Genomic DNA, 18,630 nt, shown 5'->3' with positions numbered 1-18,630 from the left:
AAGATCATGACCTCGGTCTTATCCGAGTTTAACTTCAGACAGTTCCTTGACATCCAGTGGCTGATGGCTCGCATGCCGTCCTGGAATCTCGAGGCAACCGCTGCCCCATCCTTGTGAACGGCCAACACCAGTTGGGTGTCGTCCGCATAGGAGGTTAGACTCAGGCCATGAGATTTTATGACCCTCTCCAAGTCCGACACATAGATGTTAAATAGTGTCGGACTTAGCGATGATCCCTGAGGTACTCCACAAGGCACTGTGAAAGTGGGTGAGTAGAATGTGCTCAGTTTAACAGATTGTGAGCGGTTGGCAAGGAAAGAGGCCAAAAGATTTTTCGCTCGATGGTTGACCCCCAAGGCGGAGACACAGTCGATCAAGATGGAATGATCAACCGTGTCAAATGCCGCAGATAGGTCCAGCAATATGAGGACCGCCGCTCCACCTTGGTCTAGTATTGTCCTTATTTCATCTGCTGCTTTTATTAATGCAGTTTCGGTACCGTGACCCTGCCTGAACCCAAACTGGGTGTCATCCAGTAAGTGAAGTTGGTTGACATATTCAGAGAGCTGATGGTTCATAAGGGATTCAAAGATCTTGGCCGGGAAAGGGGGGCAGGCTATAGGTCTGTAGTTTGCTAGCTGCGAGGGATCCAGAGAGGGTATTTTTATTTTATTTATTTATTTATTTATTTATATTCTTGTAGCACGCCTGAATCAGCCCCGAAGGGGTATCTCCGCGCGTAGCTTCTGTAAGAGTTGGACAAACTATATTGAGGGGGTGACAAAGGGAAGAGCTAAATTAATCTTGTGTGAACAGGTAAGTTTTTAATTTCTTCCTAAAGGAAAAGAGTTTGGAAATTTGTCTTAGCTGAGGGTATTTTTATTAGAGGCTTAATCACTGCTCTTTTCCAAATCTCCGGATAGACTCCTGTATGGAACATGGAATTGCAGAGGTCTTTCAGAGGTGAGGTAATGGCGTCAGGGAGATGATTTAATACCGAAGGTGGACAGGGATCTAGCGGGGAACCTGATCTAATAGTCAACACATATCTACTGATGGTTTCTGCCGTGGCAGGGGCGAAGAGGGAAAAGGATGGAGTAGGAGGTAGGTGTTGACCATGGGGAAGATCCCTCTGGAAATGAGGAAAAGGACGAGAATATATTGATGACCTTGGTGGCAAAGTGATCGGCCAAAGAATCGCATAGCTGTTGAGATGGCTCTATTGAGGGGGCTGCTGGAGGCATTGAAAGAGCGGTAACAACTTGAAACAATTTTTTTGAAGAGTTTTGGGCAGACTCGATTTGAGATTGAAAAAACGCGCTTTTGTGAAAGATTATAGAATGCTTGTAGATGGCTAAAGCGTCTTTATAGCATTGTCTGTCCTGAATACTGTAATGTTTGCGCCACCGTCGCTCCAGGTTCCTACAGTGCTGTCTGTGCAGTCTAAGATCCTCAGAGAACCAGGGGGCCGAAGGAGTAGAGCGATTGGGAAAGATAGATTTAGTGGGGACTACTAAGTTGAGAGCATCCAGAAGCCATTTTTGATAGCTGTTGGAGACTGTGGTGGGATTAGAGGATGCCTCGTAAGGGGGATCTGCTTCTCGACCTTCGCCTTCGGCGGTTCTCGAGTAGGGACGTCCTCCGATATCCTGTCAGGCTCCGTCGGGCAGGGGTTTCTTCGGGGTCCGTCTTGAACTCGCCTCCTCCCAGGTATCGGAAAGAAAACAAACACAGGGGCACTCGTGAGAGAGCTGTTCGGCAAGCCGCCGTATCAGGGAAAAGGGTGTGAGGAGTTCAAACCACGCGTGCTCCCGCTCGTCAGTACCAGGGAAGTGGCGTGATGGGAAGGGATCAGTGCTCAGGAAGGGGGGGGGGTAAACCGGGACCCAGGGAAGTTTCAAGGAACAGTAGTACCTCTCTTCCATACCACCCAACCCCTGAGATGATTACGCACCTGCACGAGCCACGCACCTCCCCCGGGTGAGTGGCTGGGCGACACGTGGGGTCGTTGGCCTCCTGGCGTCTCCAGGTCCGTCAAGGCTCCTCGTCCTCTTCCTGGCGCGTCTTTCATCTCCTTCGCTTCTCTCACTCGTCTTCCTCTCTCCGCTTCCTCACTCCAGGTGTACAAACACACCTCGTCATTCCTCACGTCATCTTTTGACGGCGAACGTTCACTCTGTGACTCCGCCCACTCAGCAGCTCCTGGACAGTTAAAGGGCCAGTCACTCTCTTCCTCCTGTATCACCGCAAAGTCTTCCCCAGACCCTCGATAGTCCGTCTGCTGAGGGATAGAAGAGGGGTTAGTGCAAGCACTGTTCCGAGACACTCGCTCTTGCCTAGAGTCCGAACTCGGAACGGGGAGCCAGGCCCCGGGCGCCCCGTTACAGCACTGGAAGTTGGGGGTGGGCTGGGCTGCCTCAAAAAGGGCATGTGTGGGGCATAGGATTTAGGAAGAATTAAGCCAGCTTGACTCGAGCCTGGCTGGTGGTGCACCCGCCCGAAGAGGGCCCTCAGGGCCGTGTTTTCATTTGTGTGCCGCCACTGCACTGCCACATTTTTAACTTAAACTTACTACTTAGTCAGTATAGTCATATCATATCATATATACAGTATATTATATATTATAAATTGAAATGATACTATTTAATTAATTCTCAGACTCTCTCTAGCAGTCTCGTCTCAGAGTCAGACTCTCACCGTTCCAAATTTGAAGGGTCGGGGAAGAGTCGAGATAGTGGCGGAGTCGGACAGGTGTTCTCTGATGATCGTCGGTGGCGTTGGTATTAATTGTTCTTTATTCTCACACGATGACGACGCACGGTGGCACCACCGCTCACTCACATCACGCACTCTCCCTGGCGGGAGCGTGACCACTGTGACGCATCAGAGTGGCTAAAAGCAGCAGGTGCACAGTTGCGCACTGCACACAGCGCGCGGGGGCTGTCCCAGGGTCGTCACGTCATTGGTAGTAGGGCTAAGATTGACGGCCCTGGGACCCAAACTGCTGGCTGGCTGGGCAAGTGAAACTGAAAACAACAACTCTGCCATGGTATGCATAACTGGGTCGGGCCGGCTTCGCCAGAAGAATTCAACCTGGCTGATTGTGTGAGTGTGTGTGACCCATCCGTGCAGATTGCGGACCGGGGTCGGAGCCGGAGGCCGCCAAATCCTGCCAGGGGGCCGCCATTGCCCCGATGTAGATCCTTCCGATCCGATCATCGTCATGGCGGCCCCTGGGGTTTGGCGGTCCTGTGCAGGTGCACACTTTGCACATGCCTAGGGCCGGCCCTGGGAGGACACATGAGGTCACGCTTTTAACACTACTGGCTGGTGCCTTGTAGTTACCTTCACATTATGTTCTGCCCGTCAGTGCCAGATTCTGTAGTCATCAATTATCTCACTGCCCTAAGTAACTGCTTGTCACACTATATACCTGTGCAGGCATCCCACACAACTACACATCTCAAACTCCCCCGCGCCCTGAATTACTGGAACAGCAAGTCAAAGCAATGTTTTTTTCTTGCAGCTGTGCAGTGTCTGTGAGTATACAGTCACTAATTTTTAATTTTAACTTTTCACTTTTTTCCACACACCTTAGCGCGTGTGTAGGACAAAAATCACCCGTGGTACTAAATTTTGCCATTCACTTCACTTACCCTTGGTGCTGAAGAAAGTCCCGCTCATTTTTCCAAAAGGGACTGAAACATGTCGACCACATAAGTCAACTCTTAGTAACAATTTTTCTAATTGTGGTTGCATCACATATTTTAAACAATACCCTGGGCCGCCAAGAATAAAATTGTAGATAAGGATTCCCAGAGGTATCTTTTAATATCCACCTTCATCCACATCACACGTTTACACGACACCTGCTCCACTGTAGTCAGGCGTGGAAGCACAACCAGGCGGCACTCTGCTGCCTGGTTGGACCCCGATGATGAAGCATGACACCAACCAGGTTGGTGTGTGAGGGGTTTATAAATAAGACCCATCGGGTCCAGTCAGAAGGCCATTATTTAAAGTGACCCTAAATAGCAGTGAATACTTCTACACATAGTGGGCCAGTCCACATGGATTCTACATAATACATTTGGGGACAGGACGCGCCCCTAAAAACCCTTGCTCTCCCTTTTGATTATCCTACATCCCACCCAACTACACATCTCAAACTAGACATGTGAGCTTTTCACTCAAAGTGCCAGCGTTTTCACACTGCCCTTCCTTGCCACTTCTCACAATGTTTATGTTTATGTTATGTTTATGTTTTTAAAATTTGTATGGCGCACAAATACCCGAAGGTGTCTCGGCGCCTAAGATTTACCAGAGGACATAGTGTACAGAAGGAGGTCATTAGTCGAAGAGCCAGGTCTTCAATTGCCTGCAGAAGATGATAAGTATGGGACTGGTCTTGATGGAGAGAGTCTATCAAAGTCTCGCCGTGGCCACTTGAAAGCGTCTGTCTTCCTAAGAGACTGTCCTGGAGCGAGACACTGGTAGGAGAAAAGTCAGGGATGAGCGAAGGGGTCTGATGGGGCTGTAAGTTACAGAAGCTTTTCTTAAGTAGTGTGGTCCTGAGTTGTGCAATGCCTTGTAGGCAATGCAAAGCGCCTTAAATTTAATGCGGCATCTGACACGCAGCCAGTGGAATTGCCGGATTCCCGCAGCAATTGAGTGACACTTGGGAGTGGAAAGTAGGACCCTGGCTGCAGCATTTTGGATGGACTGTAATTTATTCAGAACCTGTTCTTGAGCGTTAAGCAGGGGAGAGTTACAGTAATCCAATTTGGAGAAAACCAAGGTGGACATGAGAGTTTTTCCTGCATCTGTTGGTAGGTATGGAAGCAGCTTTTTAATTTTTCTTAGAACCAGAAAGGAGGAGGCGACCACTGTATTAACATGATGATGGAATGTTAATTTGTCGTTAAATATGACTCCAAGGTTTCTGACCTTGGTAACTGGTTCTGGAGGGGGGCCCAAGTCATGTGGCCACCAGTTGTCATACCATCCCGGGGAGAGGTTGCCAAAGATCATGACCTCGGTCTTATCCGAGTTTAACTTCAGACAGTTCCTCGACATCCAGTGGCTGATGGCTCGCATGCCGTCCTGGAATCTCGAGGCAACCGCTGCCCCATCCTTGTGAACGGCCAACACCAGTTGGGTGTCGTCCGCATAAGAGGTTAGACTCAGGCCATGAGATTTTATGACCCTCGCCAAGTCCGACACATAGATGTTAAATAGTGTCGGACTTAGCGATGATCCCTGAGGTACTCCACAAGGCACTGTGAAAGTGGGTGAGTAGAATGTGCTCAGTTTAACAGATTGTGAGAGGTTGGCAAGGAAAGAGGCCAAAAGATCCTTCGCTCGATGGTTGACCCCCAAGGCGGAGACACAGTCGATCAAGATGGAATGATCAACCGTGTCAAATGCCGCAGATAGGTCCAGCAATATGAGGACCGCCGCTCCACCTTGGTCTAGTATTGTCCTTATTTCATCTGCTGCTTTTATTAATGCAGTTTCGGTACCGTGACCCTGCCTGAACCCAAACTGGGTGTCATCCAGTAAGTGAAGTTGGTTGACATATTCAGAGAGCTGATGGTTCATAAGGGATTCAAAGATCTTGGCCGGGAAAGGGGGGCAGGCTATAGGTCTGTAGTTTGCTAGCTGCGAGGGATCCAGAGAGGGTTTTTTTATTAGAGGCTTAATCACTGCTCTTTTCCAAATCTCCGGATAGACTCCTGTATGGAACATGGAATTGCAGAGCTCTTTCAGAGGTGAGGTAATGGCGTCAGGGAGATGATTTAATACCGAAGGTGGACAGGGATCTAGCGGGGAACCTGATCTAATAGTCGACACATATCTACTGATGGTTTTTGCCGTGGCAGGGGCGAAGAGGGAAAAGGATGGAGTAGGAGGTAGGTGTTGACCATGGGGAAGATCCCTCTGGAAAGGAGGAAAAGGACGAGAATATATTGATGACCTTGGTGGCAAAGTGATCGGCCAAAGAATCGCATAGCTGTTGAGATGGCTCTATTGAGGGGGCTGCTGGGGGCATTGAAAGAGCGGTAACAACTTGAAACAATTTTTTTGAAGAGTTTTGGGCAGACTCGATTTGAGATTGAAAAAACGCGCTTTTGTGAAAGATTATAGAATGCTTGTAGATGGCTAAAGCGTCTTTATAGCATTGTCTGTCCTGAATACTGTAATGTTTGCGCCACCGTCGCTCCAGGTTCCTACAGTGCTGTCTGTGCAGTCTAAGATCCTCAGAGAACCAGGGGGCCGAAGGAGTAGAGCGATTGGGAAAGATAGATTTAGTGGGGACTACTAAGTTGAGAGCATCCAGAAGCCATTTTTGATAGCTGTTGGAGACTGTGGTGGGATTAGAGGATGCCTCGTAAGGAGATGAAGTGAGGGTGTGGGTGAGAAAGGGAATATCTAAATGTTTCCAATCTTGAATTACTTGAGGGGTATGTGGCTTGGGATATGGCGAATTAGGTTGGTGAGCCTTGAGACTGAAGATAACTACGGTGTGGTCTGACCAAGGTAAGGGGAGCACTTCAAGCAACGATAGGTCAGTATTGTTGGTAAACAGGCCATCCGGAGTGTGGCCTGCTTGGTGAGTTGGGCCTGATACTAACCGGTGTAGGCCAACCGCTGACATATCGGAAATGAGTTGAACAGTGTCTTTATCACTGTGAGATTCTAAGTAGAAGTTAAAGTCTCCTAGAATGGTGTAGCTTGAAGGTCCAAACAGGGGTTCTGTGATCTTATCTAGGACTGTGAGAAAGCATTTGCGGGGGCCTGGGGGTCGGTAAAGGAGAGTACTTTGAATGCTTGATTGTTGTTAAGAGCAATAGAATACATAAGTGCCTCACAGTTCAGGTTATAGATCGGTTCCGTTTTAATAGGGTGTAGATCTTTATGAATTATAGCGAGACCTCCACCTTTGCCTGACGGTCTGTCTAGTCTGGTTACACAAAACCCCTCCGGTAGTGCTGCACAGAAGGCCGGACCTGACGATAAATCACCCCAAGTTTCTGTCTAGTTGTTGATTGATAATTAGCTCAGAAATTTCCAAATTGTGTTTAGGTAAGGAACGCGCATTTATAAGAGCGGCGCGATAAGGGGCGTGTGCCTTAGGTAGAGGGAGGTGAAAAGAAGTGCGGTGTGCAGGAAAAGTAAAAGTACATGATGAACACCGTGTAGTTAGACCCTGGTAGACATCTGCAAATGGCAGCGGCCCGCAGCAAGGTATTGAGACTGAAGTCTTAATCTGATCCAGCTGCTCCGAGGTGTAAGTAATACGAGGACCAGAATGTGGATAGACAACTGCACAGGGGGGGTGGCCCTGGGCCCGGTCCTGGCGCGGACGGGCGCAGACGTGCTGGCCATAGGCGCGCCCGCTCGCTGCGCCCGCCTGCTGCGCGGACGAGAGGGCATAAGGTTTAAGTAGTCGTGGAGGCGAGCACCTAGACTGCTAACCTTTCAAAAACCGGAAGTGAGTGAATGTCGCACTTCCTGTTATGGCGGTCTATCCCTTCACATCAAACAGAATCATTCAGTGGTGGAGCGGGGATCGCGCCTGAGCCAACAGTACACACAGTAAATTAGCATTCAAATTACAGTGGTGCAAAATATTGTGCTCGAATAGTGGTGCAGAAAGAATAAAATTAAATTTTTTTAGATCCACTAGGAGCCCAACTATGGAGCCTCCGTCAGCGTAATGTTAAAATACACTCTCAGTTGCCATGAATCGCGCTGGTGAAATGAGGCATAGGATCGTGCCTTCAGCGTAAGATGTCCAAAGAAATCAGAGCGCGAGCTTGATCAGGGGTTTAAGTAGTTGTGGAGGCGAGCAGCTAGACTGCTAACCTCTCAAAAACCGGAAGTGAGTGAATGTCGCACATCCTGTTATGGAGGTCTATCCCTCCACATCAAACTGAATCATTCAGTGGTGGACCGGGGATCGCGCCTGAGCCAACAGTTCACACAGTAAATTAGCATTCAAATTACAGTGGTGCAAAATATTGTGCTTGAATAGTGGTGCAGAAAGAAATAAAATTACATTTTTTTTAATCCGCTAGGAGCCCAACTAGATGGCCTCCATCAGCGTAATGTTAAAATACACTCTCAGTTGCCATGAATCGCGCTGGTGAAATGAGGCATAGGATCTTGCCATCAGCATAAGATGCTCACCTTTGCCTGCACACTTTGCACTGCACAAAGAGCTAGTTTCTCACACTTCCCTGCACTGTCTGTCAACACCTCCAACTCTCACACTGTCCACATGGGCCAGCTGCTGAAGCCCACCCAAGCTGACCAATGGCACGTGCTGTTACTTCTCTCTACTCAAATCACACTCCCTCCGACGGCGCTCCCTACACACTGCCCCCTTTCCCTCCTCCCAGCGTCATTTTAAGGTACACTGGGTCCACGTTCACTGCTCACTCCAATAGGCATCTGAAAGCAGAATGATGGCTTTCCCTGAGTGGAGGGTGATTTCTTGAGAAATTCGGTCTTGAATCACTAAGCATTATTCTGTGTGCATCTTGTGCCTTAACGGACAGTCTCTGTACGCACGCTGATGACTATATTGGCAGCGTGTGATGGCCATGGAGTGTTTGATGAAGGCATGGCTAATGTGGTTTGATGTGGTGATCAAGGGCATTGTAAGCTTTTTACGATGACCACTTATGTCAGCATTTACATCTCTAAACTGGCACCAGCCATTTGCAGAGCAGGATCAGTTTATTATGCTGACACTGTCCAGCAATGCCAACTTTTTACACTGCTCACTTGGCACAGGTTGTAACACTGCAAATAGTCTCCTCTTCCACTGGTCACCGGTGCCAGGATGTCACACTGCCCACCAGCTCGAGAGCGAATAATACTCGCTCCTCTAGTATGTGGCCCTTTCCTGGAACAGCACCAGGAGTTTCAGATTTGCTTTGATAAAAGATGGTGTAGTGCACTTAGATAGATAACTGAGGACAAGTGTAAGTGATAATGGCTTTCATTTATCTGTTTTAAAAACAACACAAAAATAAAAGGCATTGCCATTTTCACTGCCAATAGCTCAAACTCTCATAAATGCGAGACCTATTACATTGTTAATGCTTGTTTTTTCTTGGCAACAGACAATACATCCTGATGATAATGAATATGATGTGTTCCACGTGGGTTTGAAATCAGATCGATATTGGCCATGTATTTGTTCTCAAAACAATTTCAAAGGTGACCAAAAGTCTCGTTATAACTGGAAGATCCACGTGCAGAAAACACTGTAAATTACAGGTAGTAAATCTCAACATTTACAAACAACGAGGCATATTAGCAAGAACCTCGTTAAAATTATCGCCTTTTTAGCGGCAGGAAACTGCCGCAAAAATGGCGATAATGGGCTTGCTAATATGCGTTATAGAATTCTAATAGAAGCCCAGGGTAGATGGTCAGGACATCTAACCTGGGCTTCTATTAGAATTCTATAACGCATATTAGCAAGCCCATTATCGCCGTTTTAGTGGCAGTTTCCTGCTGCTAAAACATTGATAATTTTAACGAGGTTCTTGCTAATATGCCCCAACAAGTTTATTTAAACTCGACCAGGTGGGTCTTATTTGATTCTGAACGGAATACATATTCACCCTCAGATTGCTAAAATAGCAAATGGATGATGTGTCCCGAGAGAAGTGCAGCATGCAAATCATGAACACCTTTCTAAAACCTAGGGGGCATATTATCAAGCCTGTGCGCTAAAATTATCGCCGCTTTATCGGCCGAAAACGGCCGATAAAGCGGCGATAATGGGCTTGATAATATGCTCTATGGAATTCCAATCGAAGCACATGTTAGATGTGAAGACATCTAACATTGGCTTCGATTGGAATTCCACAGAGCATGTTATCAAGCCCATTATCGCCGCTTTATCGGCCGTTTTCGGCCGATAAAGCGGCGATAATTTTAGCGCACAGGCTTGATAATATGCCCCTAGGTTTCTTGTGAAAATGGTCAACCTTTCGCTAATGTAGGTAAATAACAACCGTTAATGTTATTCAGTTTCATAATCACCCATGGATCGGAATCTCTGTGCAAAAACAAGCATTATCTAGTTATATAGGGGCCACACCTAAAGCTTTGTGTTCAACAAGAAAAAGTAGTTTTACTGGCTGCTCAATTTTTTATTTTTTTTGTATTTTGACTAATGCATGTTGAGCACACATATACATCGAGGGAAGACACATGGAAGATTGATTACATAGATAAGAATCTTTGTAAAGCATAGATGATAGGTGCTTACCTGTTACATCAAAGCACTCTTCTACCTCTCGCCTAACTTGCCTTGACACCTTGAAATTAATAAAGTAGCGGCGCCTCTTCGGCAACTAATGCAAACAGCAGTATGTTAAAAATGTGTTCCTTCAGGGCAAAGCACCGAACGACTCAAAAGAAACGAGCTCTTTTCACAGTATGTCTGATATATCTTAATATGGCAATAAGTCTGGGGCTTCTATCATATTTTATTAATGGCATCGAGCATACGGATGTTGGTTAAAAATTTGGAAATAATGACCCGTTATGGTAATTGAAAGCAAACATTTATTGTTTTAATTGGATTTGTTCAGAAGAATCTAAGAGTTTCTCAGCTTTAAAGCTGCATCTATTCGAGCAATGTTTCATAGGTATTAAATGAACATTTGGTGACATAAATATCTGGGGCCTCATTTATGAGAAATGACGCATCGCTGCGTGAAAGCAGCGTTGCGTCACTTCTCAGTCCGCACTCCTTGTGACATGATTGATGCATCATATTTATAATATGACGCATCATGTCGCAAGGAGTTACAGATACGTCAGTATTTCTGACGTATCTGTAGGCGCAAAAGTGACGCATTGCTGAAGTGTGTCACAAAAGTGACGTAACTCCAGCAATGCGTACTTTCACATGGGCAAGTCCCATGTTGTTAGTGCCTGCGTCAGTCTTACGCCTGCCATGAAGCAGGCGTAAGATTTTGACGCATTAGCAGCCAAGAAATGGCACAGTGACATTTTATAGATTTCACTGTGTCACTTCCAAGACCCTTTCTTGCGTCAAAGCGCCCCCCTTGCAATCAATCAATCAATCAATCAGGAGTTTGTTAAAGCGCAACTACTCACCCGTAAGGGTCTCAAGGCGCTAGGGGTGGGGGGGGGTGCAGGTTCCATTCCATCAAGGAGGGGGACTGTCGAAGAGCCAGATTTTGAAGTTTCATGCGAAGATGGGGATCGATGTTGTCTGTCTGAGGTGGTGTGGAAGGGCGTTCCATGCTTTGGCTGCGAGGAAGGAGAAGGAGCGGCCTCCCGATCTGGTCTTTCTGATGCGGGGGACCTCGGCGTAGGAGAGCTGGGCCTTGCATACATTGTACCTGGCGCAGGTATAATGTGACACAGGGGTTTACAAAGTGATGCATCTCTACCTTGATGCGTCACTTTGTAAATATGGCGCAACAAGGCTTTTATTTTACACCACTGGTGCGTCACAAAAAGTGACGCACCAGTGGCGTAAAAGTGACGCACAGCCTCATAAATGAGGCCCCTAGTGAATATTGCACCGTGCATCATCTCAGTATCTTAGTCCGCCTAGGTGTCAGTGAGCTCGCAGCAGCACGTGCAAAAAAAGATTTGCTTGGGTCTGCGGCAGCCTAGCACAAAAGGTTTCGGTGCGTTGGTATAAACTGATTTACCATGCACTGATAGTTATAAACTGATCCAACATGCTCTGCAGTCCACCGAGCATGGCCGGGTGCCTGAACTCGATGGGTGCACACCAGGACGTGCTCCGTCACACTCATGAAAACCAGGGCTCAATTTGAGAAAAAAAGTGCAAGGGCCCTTTTCAGGGAGCCACTGCAGCCTACACCACACATTGCCCTAGCTAGCCCTACGAATGACAGTACCAAAACAGCTACTAACCATCACACCCCTACAAATGCGATATTTCAGACTATTTCAGGCACCCAAAGCTACAAGATTAGTAAGGCCTGCAGGTAGCAGTCATTTTGAATGTATATTGAAATATTAGACAACTGTTGTTGTGCTCACTCTAAACCAGGCAGACAGTCATAAGTGCTAGTGCTGCCAATTAAGTGCACAGGAAACTACCTGCTCAAATTAAGCACATTTACCAATCAGCCATTGAAAAAAAGGTCAGGTCTCCCTCGTGGAATTCAACTGTATCTTGTGCCCTGTAACCTATTGTGGGAGACAACCCCTGCATGTTTCGACCAAATGTGGCCATTTCGCAACGATAGGCCATCTTTTGTACATCTTTAAACAATCTGACACATGTCGACATTAGCATGATGAAAATCAAAGAAATACAAATTACATTCATTTACTTTTACCAATATTTTACATATAACTCACACAAACATGATCAATGACAAAACAAACTCCTTGTTTGAACTTGCTGCTGCCCGTGTTTCCTTCGCCCTTACCTGTGGGCCGATTCAGTCCTCGGGGGCTGCAACGCTTTCTTTACAGTCCAAGCTGCTACAGACTTCCAGCTGACGCCTTCCCCGCTTTCCATGGGACACAGGTGCCTGGGACTACAGATCCCAGCGTCCCCTAGAGGCGCCCTTGAACAGCGTCATAGTCAAGCACCAGGAGGCGCTTAAGAACGCTCCAGGGTTCCAGCAGCGCGGGTCCCTTGTTTGAACTTGCTGCTGCCCGTGTTTGCTTCTCCCTTACCTGTTTGCCGATTCAGATCTTGGGGGCTGCAACACTTTCTTTACAGCCCATGTTGCTACGGAATTCCAGCTGACGCCTTCTACGCTTTCCACGGGACACTGGTGCCGAGGACTACAGATACCAGCGTCCCCTAGAGGCGCCCTTGACCAGCGTCATAGCCAAGCGTTAGGAGGCATATAAAAACGATCCAGGGCTCCCGCAGCCTAGGGCGGGCCCGTCCGCGCCCGTCAGGGACTGACAGAGACTGGACTGGGCCACCCCTCTGATATTTGGACATTGGTAGCTTTGTGGTAAGCCTACATTCTTGTATTGTTCATACCCCCTCTGTACCCTGAAGTGGCTTGTGAATTAATAAGTTAGTCCTCCCTACTCCCTATACAGTGTAGCGAGTCGCTGATAAAACATGAGTAAATGTAAGGGCCCTGCTGCTTCATTGGGTGACTTCATTATTAGGGCAGAATCTCTATTAAATCATGAGATTCAAATAGCTGAAAGGCGCTTATCCCTTGAACCTGCCCACATTACTGTACATAGACACCTGTGTTCCCCCAAACTGTTTGGTACCCAGCGTTCACTTACACCCAAGCCTATAGAAGCAGGACCTAATGATGGATCCTTATTAAACTGCTCTATTGCTTCCCTACCCCCCGGGCAAAATGGTACAAATAGGACACCAAGCCCGGTAATGGGACCTACACTAAGGAAGCAAAATCTGAGACTAGGGAAAAAGGGGGCTGATCAGCGAGTAAAAAAGAAAGCTATCCCCGCTGCTGTAGTGTGGTTCCTATTTTCCCAATAGGCTCTGCGCATTGGAATAACATAAACAGCAGTGAAGACGTAGGACTGAGGTCATCTAGGTCTCTACTGAGTATGTTAAACTTAATTTAGGTTTGCGCCAGCTAGCTCAGAGGTCACTGGAAACTTTCTTGAATGGATCGGGAGGGATGAATTTCCCTGGCTCAGACAAGAAGGGATTCAGTTTCCGACAACCGCATAAACATGACAACTTTTCTCCCTCAGAATAAGAGTGTATCTCTAGAGTCGTGTGAAAACAATAGACAGCTATTTCTCTCAGTCAACCATGCATACTTAGTTTCACCAGAGTGCAGAGAAATAGAGAGACGGGCGTTTTCAATAAAAAGGTGTTATTTATTGAGCAGTCTTCTTTCTCATGCAAGAGAAATGAATTGCCACAATTGCAATACTTATCATAAAGTAAAGTGCGTACAGTAAAAGTAGTATTATGAAATATTACTGTAAAAGCATTGATATAGTTTCTTAGCTATATAATACTTTAAAATGGATAAAATATATACATACATAAATACATTGACTAACGTACTCAACTGGTGCTACTAACTAAGCCTACCCCGGTGTACCTGACCTAAGCCTGATACTTGGGAAGGAGTGAGTAAGTAGCAATTTAAGTTAAGTTGGTTAAGATAGTTTTGCCAAGAATCTGCATCAAGAATTCTCTTAAGGGTTTAGTCAGCTCCGTACCTTGGTAATAGAATGTGGGAGGTCTGGTATCTCTTTCCTCAGGACTCGATCTCCCAGCAACCCGCAAGGGTAGGCTGGAGATACCAGAGCTGGATTTTATCGGCTGGAGAGAAAGACAGCGTCTCTCTCAGTGCTTCAAACGGGAGGGGCGGCTTCTGTGGGCTCTCGCATCAGCTGGGCTCTCGGGCAAGTAGATAGCTGCTCTGCTCCAAACCACCGTCTGTTTGCTTAAGGCAACTGTTGGTATTTGGTGCCGTTTGACGTAAGATTGGACATAAGAGGTCACTAAGAACTAACTGTTCTTTCTGGACTTCAGGAGTTCTTGTTCAAATCAAAACAAAAGCAGGGGGGATTTCCCGGGCTGCTGGAGGCTTGGTTTGTTTAAAGAACATGTTGTGCTTTCTAGGAGTCAATGGGAGTAGCCGTGCTGTGCTTTGGACTGCATGGGCTATTACTGAATATGGATCTGATTCTTATGCCTTTATCAGGATACTATTGATTATAACCTCACAAGGGCATAAATCCGGAATATCGAATTAGGGTCCTAGATAGAAACACAACACTGCTAGGAAAACTAGGGCCAAGACAGTGGGGGGGCCGGCTCAAGGAGCAAGATCTAATTCCAGCATTGATGCACAGAGGGTGATTAAAAAAACTGCCAGAACTCAGGCTGAGGCCAATTATGATTATAATCATTTTTATTTGGGGAATTTTTCTGGGGATTTGGAACAAATAGTAAAAATGTCCCTAAGATCCACAAAGGAGGCCATGGTAACCCAGACAGTGGAATATATGAGTGAAAATAGAAAGTCCTTGGAAGTGAAGATGGGACAATTACACACTGCCATAGGACAATTGTAGAATAGTAGTCATTATATCAACTATCCAGGGCAGGAGGGAGGACCCAAAAAAACACAAGATTATCCACCTCTGCAATCAATAGCACAGGTAGATAGCAGGATTGTACTGGCTGAAGTGAATTGTTGTACCAGGTGTAATGCGCCTGTGGACTTCAACAGGTCACACTTTAATCCTATGGTAAACAACAGGGTGGATATAATTGAGGGTGGAACACTGGCTAGCGCTGAAAATAAAGGGAACACCATTGGCAATCATCATCGACATTCAACATACGATAGGACAGGTATCCAATCAGGAAAGGCAGTAGTATACAGCCCAAAAACCACAGACTTACTACTGAATAGCGATGTTTTACACCTACCCCCTGCCTCATGTCCTTGTGTGATAATCTTAACTGGAGTTCCAGTCCTAGGAAGGAATGAGAATGAGAATTGGGTTAACTTAAGGAACAAGACAGTTGACTGGTTAGCAAAGTTTAAGCAATGTAATCTATTAAGAACTGAAGATATTATAATGGTGTGTAGGGTAGGGTGGGTGGGAGAATCAAGGAAGAACATTAAGGGTGATTGTGTGGTGATAAATTTCAGAGGGCCACAGATGGTTAGGGATATTTTAGCTATCAAAGCGGAAGCTTCATCTAGGGACACCAATGTTTGTGTACTCCCACTGGAGTACTTCTATAGACCGATGGGCAGGGAAAATAGAAACGGTACAGATTCCCTGGTTTCACTCTTTAATAGATTTGAGGGATTGTCATCTCTGGAGGACTTAGATTGACATCCAAAGTATCCTTACGATGGAGCGGATGCTACAGCAACATCCCAGACTAATGATTCTATAGTTCGGCTTTTGGTCTTGGAACCTTTCAGTGTAAAGTTTTCCAACGGGATTTATTAGTGGATGGGAAAACTTAGAGAAAGCAGGGGAAATCCAGAATTAAAAAGTTATTAGCATTGAGGTGCAGACAGACACGCTAATAGGAAGCCATGATCTCAACTCATCCAATAGAAATATTGGAAGAGGGCTACTTTGGAACACGGAGCTGCACAGGAATTCTGAAATATGCATCACCTCGTGGAACATAGCAGGTCTAAACAAGAACATAAATGATATAACCTGGAATTAATATATAGAACCGAGCAACATTACTCTTTTACAGGAGACCTGGTCATTAGAAACACCCCATAGAGTTGGCTATAAAACATTTATTGTGGATGCCAGCCCTTCAAGAAAAGGAAGACTGCTTGCTGGGGGGCTTGGTGATATGGACAAGGATCTCTTTGAAAGTGGATATCGTCCCACTGAATGTACCATCTCAAGACATGTTGGGATTAAAATTGATCTCACGGGATAGAGAGGTCCTGTTTCTATTTAATATTTATAATAGACCAAGTCCCGCTAATCAAAAATCAGTAGTAATTGGACTGCTTGAATCCTTTCTAGACACACTTGGACATAAACCCAGGATAATAATTGGAGCAGACTTCAATTGTAATTTCAAACATGTATTGGGCTTTGGTAATATATTCGAGGATGAAGATATGGCAAATAATATTCCTGCTGTAGAGAGTGATAAGGAGGTGAAGTGTACAGTAGCGGTGGTCCAAATTTTGAAGCTCACAACGGGACATAGCCTGTGAGCATGCAATGGTCGACAGCCTTCCGACAGACCAAATGCATATACATTTTGCAGAAGTAGTTTCTGGTCTAAAATAGACTATATAATAGTGACACTAGGGTTCTGATCGCATGTGCTTGATTAAAAAATGACCCGAGAATGGAGAACAATCATCGCCCTTTACGGCTGACAGTATCATCGAAGTTTTTCATTCCATTACAAGATGGCAACAATGGAATGGATACCATTGGAGATGGAATTATATGAAGTAATAATCATCAAGCTGTAAACTGGCCGTATATTCTAGGGAACACCAAAGCCATGACTAGTACTTACACTATTTTTGCAGATACTATTAAATCATTTTTAGAACAACCTGGACATAGAATCCCGATGCTAGACCTGCATGTTGCATTAATAAATGCCTTAAACCCGGTTCTAAGTAATCTACCGAAAGAGGGGAATGTTGGAACTAATAATATGAATAATTTTGGGAACCCCTGGTATAATAAGAATTGCCGGGTGGCTAATAAAGAGCTTTTCCAGGCAGTTAAAAGCAATAGTATAACTGCAATAACTGCAATAAGGGAAAAAAAGCATAATTACAAGCAGACCTTGGAAAAAGCAAGGAAATTATGGGATGATATACCCCAATATTTGGAAGGTTGCAATAATGATTCCCCTAGGTTGGGAGACAAAGTTATACCAGCATTATTGTTTGCTGATGACACTATCTTAATCTCGCAAACGCCTAGGGGACTTCACAATTTGATACATTCTTTTTATTTGTATTATATTAAGAAGGGCCTTGAAATAAATTCAAGCTGACACTCTGCAGCTGATCCCGGGACCCCTGAGCCAGTGATCACCTCAGACAATCATAGAAAACTGATTCTACGGCCATTGGGTCACAGTATTTACAGGCGATTCAACACGACCTGCTATCCAATTGGACTACTGTGCAACAGACCTTTGTCTTGAGAAAGACCCGCCGCGACTTTAGATACAAGCGCAGAAGGGTCGAAACGTCGACACCCCACAACAGGCCTTCGACATCTAGGATTTTAAATACTTAAAGAAATATTGGAAAATCCCTAGAAAATTGTCAAGAGCGGCTTTGGAAAAAATAATTGTGTATGTATGTATATATCGATTGTAATAGATTTGAATCTCCACTGTACATATATATGAAGTCCTTTTCACTATTCACCATTCACTATTGTCACACTTTTGCACATGAATTCACTTGGACAGTCTGTTTGTTTGTAATCATGAAATAATTGAATTACTTTAATTCATAAAAATATGGAAATGCAATGGATAAGACCTCGAGTCATTAATTGAGAGGTTTGGAATTGTGTTGTCATAAGAGGGGGCTCTTCTAATAGAGTCAGGACTATTCTAAATCACTTTTGGTTTTCACCCGACAGAACCATTTGTTTTATTAACCGTTATTTACCCAGGTTCTGAGGGACACAGGGTTACCCCCTTTTTCTTTAAATATTGAAATAAATTCCAGCAAGACTAAATATATGTCCATAAATCCACACAAATCTTTCAAAAAGAACTTAGAGTTAAATCAACAGAGACTAGAGTACGTACAAAGTTTCAACTTTCTAGGAATTACATTAGACACAAAACTAACTTGGAAGCCACAACTGGAAAAAACTGAATTATTCTGCTTAAAAATTCCACTCCCATTTTAAAAAAGCATGGGGGGAGTACTTCAAGGGCAGTGTCACCTGCTCTAGAGGTTTTTAAATTTAAGGCCCAATTAGCTGCCCTATATGGAGCAGAAATATGGGGGCCTCACTGTAAAGGGAATTTTGAAGTGATAGAAAATAATTTATTTCAGAAACTATTAGCTCGCCCATGTAGGACACCTCTGATTCCAGTTGTTATGGATTAAAATTTCAGGCGAACAGACA

Source organism: Lissotriton vulgaris, chromosome 6 (genome assembly GCF_964263255.1).
Source record: "Lissotriton vulgaris chromosome 6, aLisVul1.2, whole genome shotgun sequence".
Lineage (NCBI taxonomy): Eukaryota > Metazoa > Chordata > Amphibia > Caudata > Salamandridae > Lissotriton > Lissotriton vulgaris.
The sequence above is the reverse complement of the archived record's forward strand: the minus strand, read 5'-3'. Positions refer to the sequence as shown.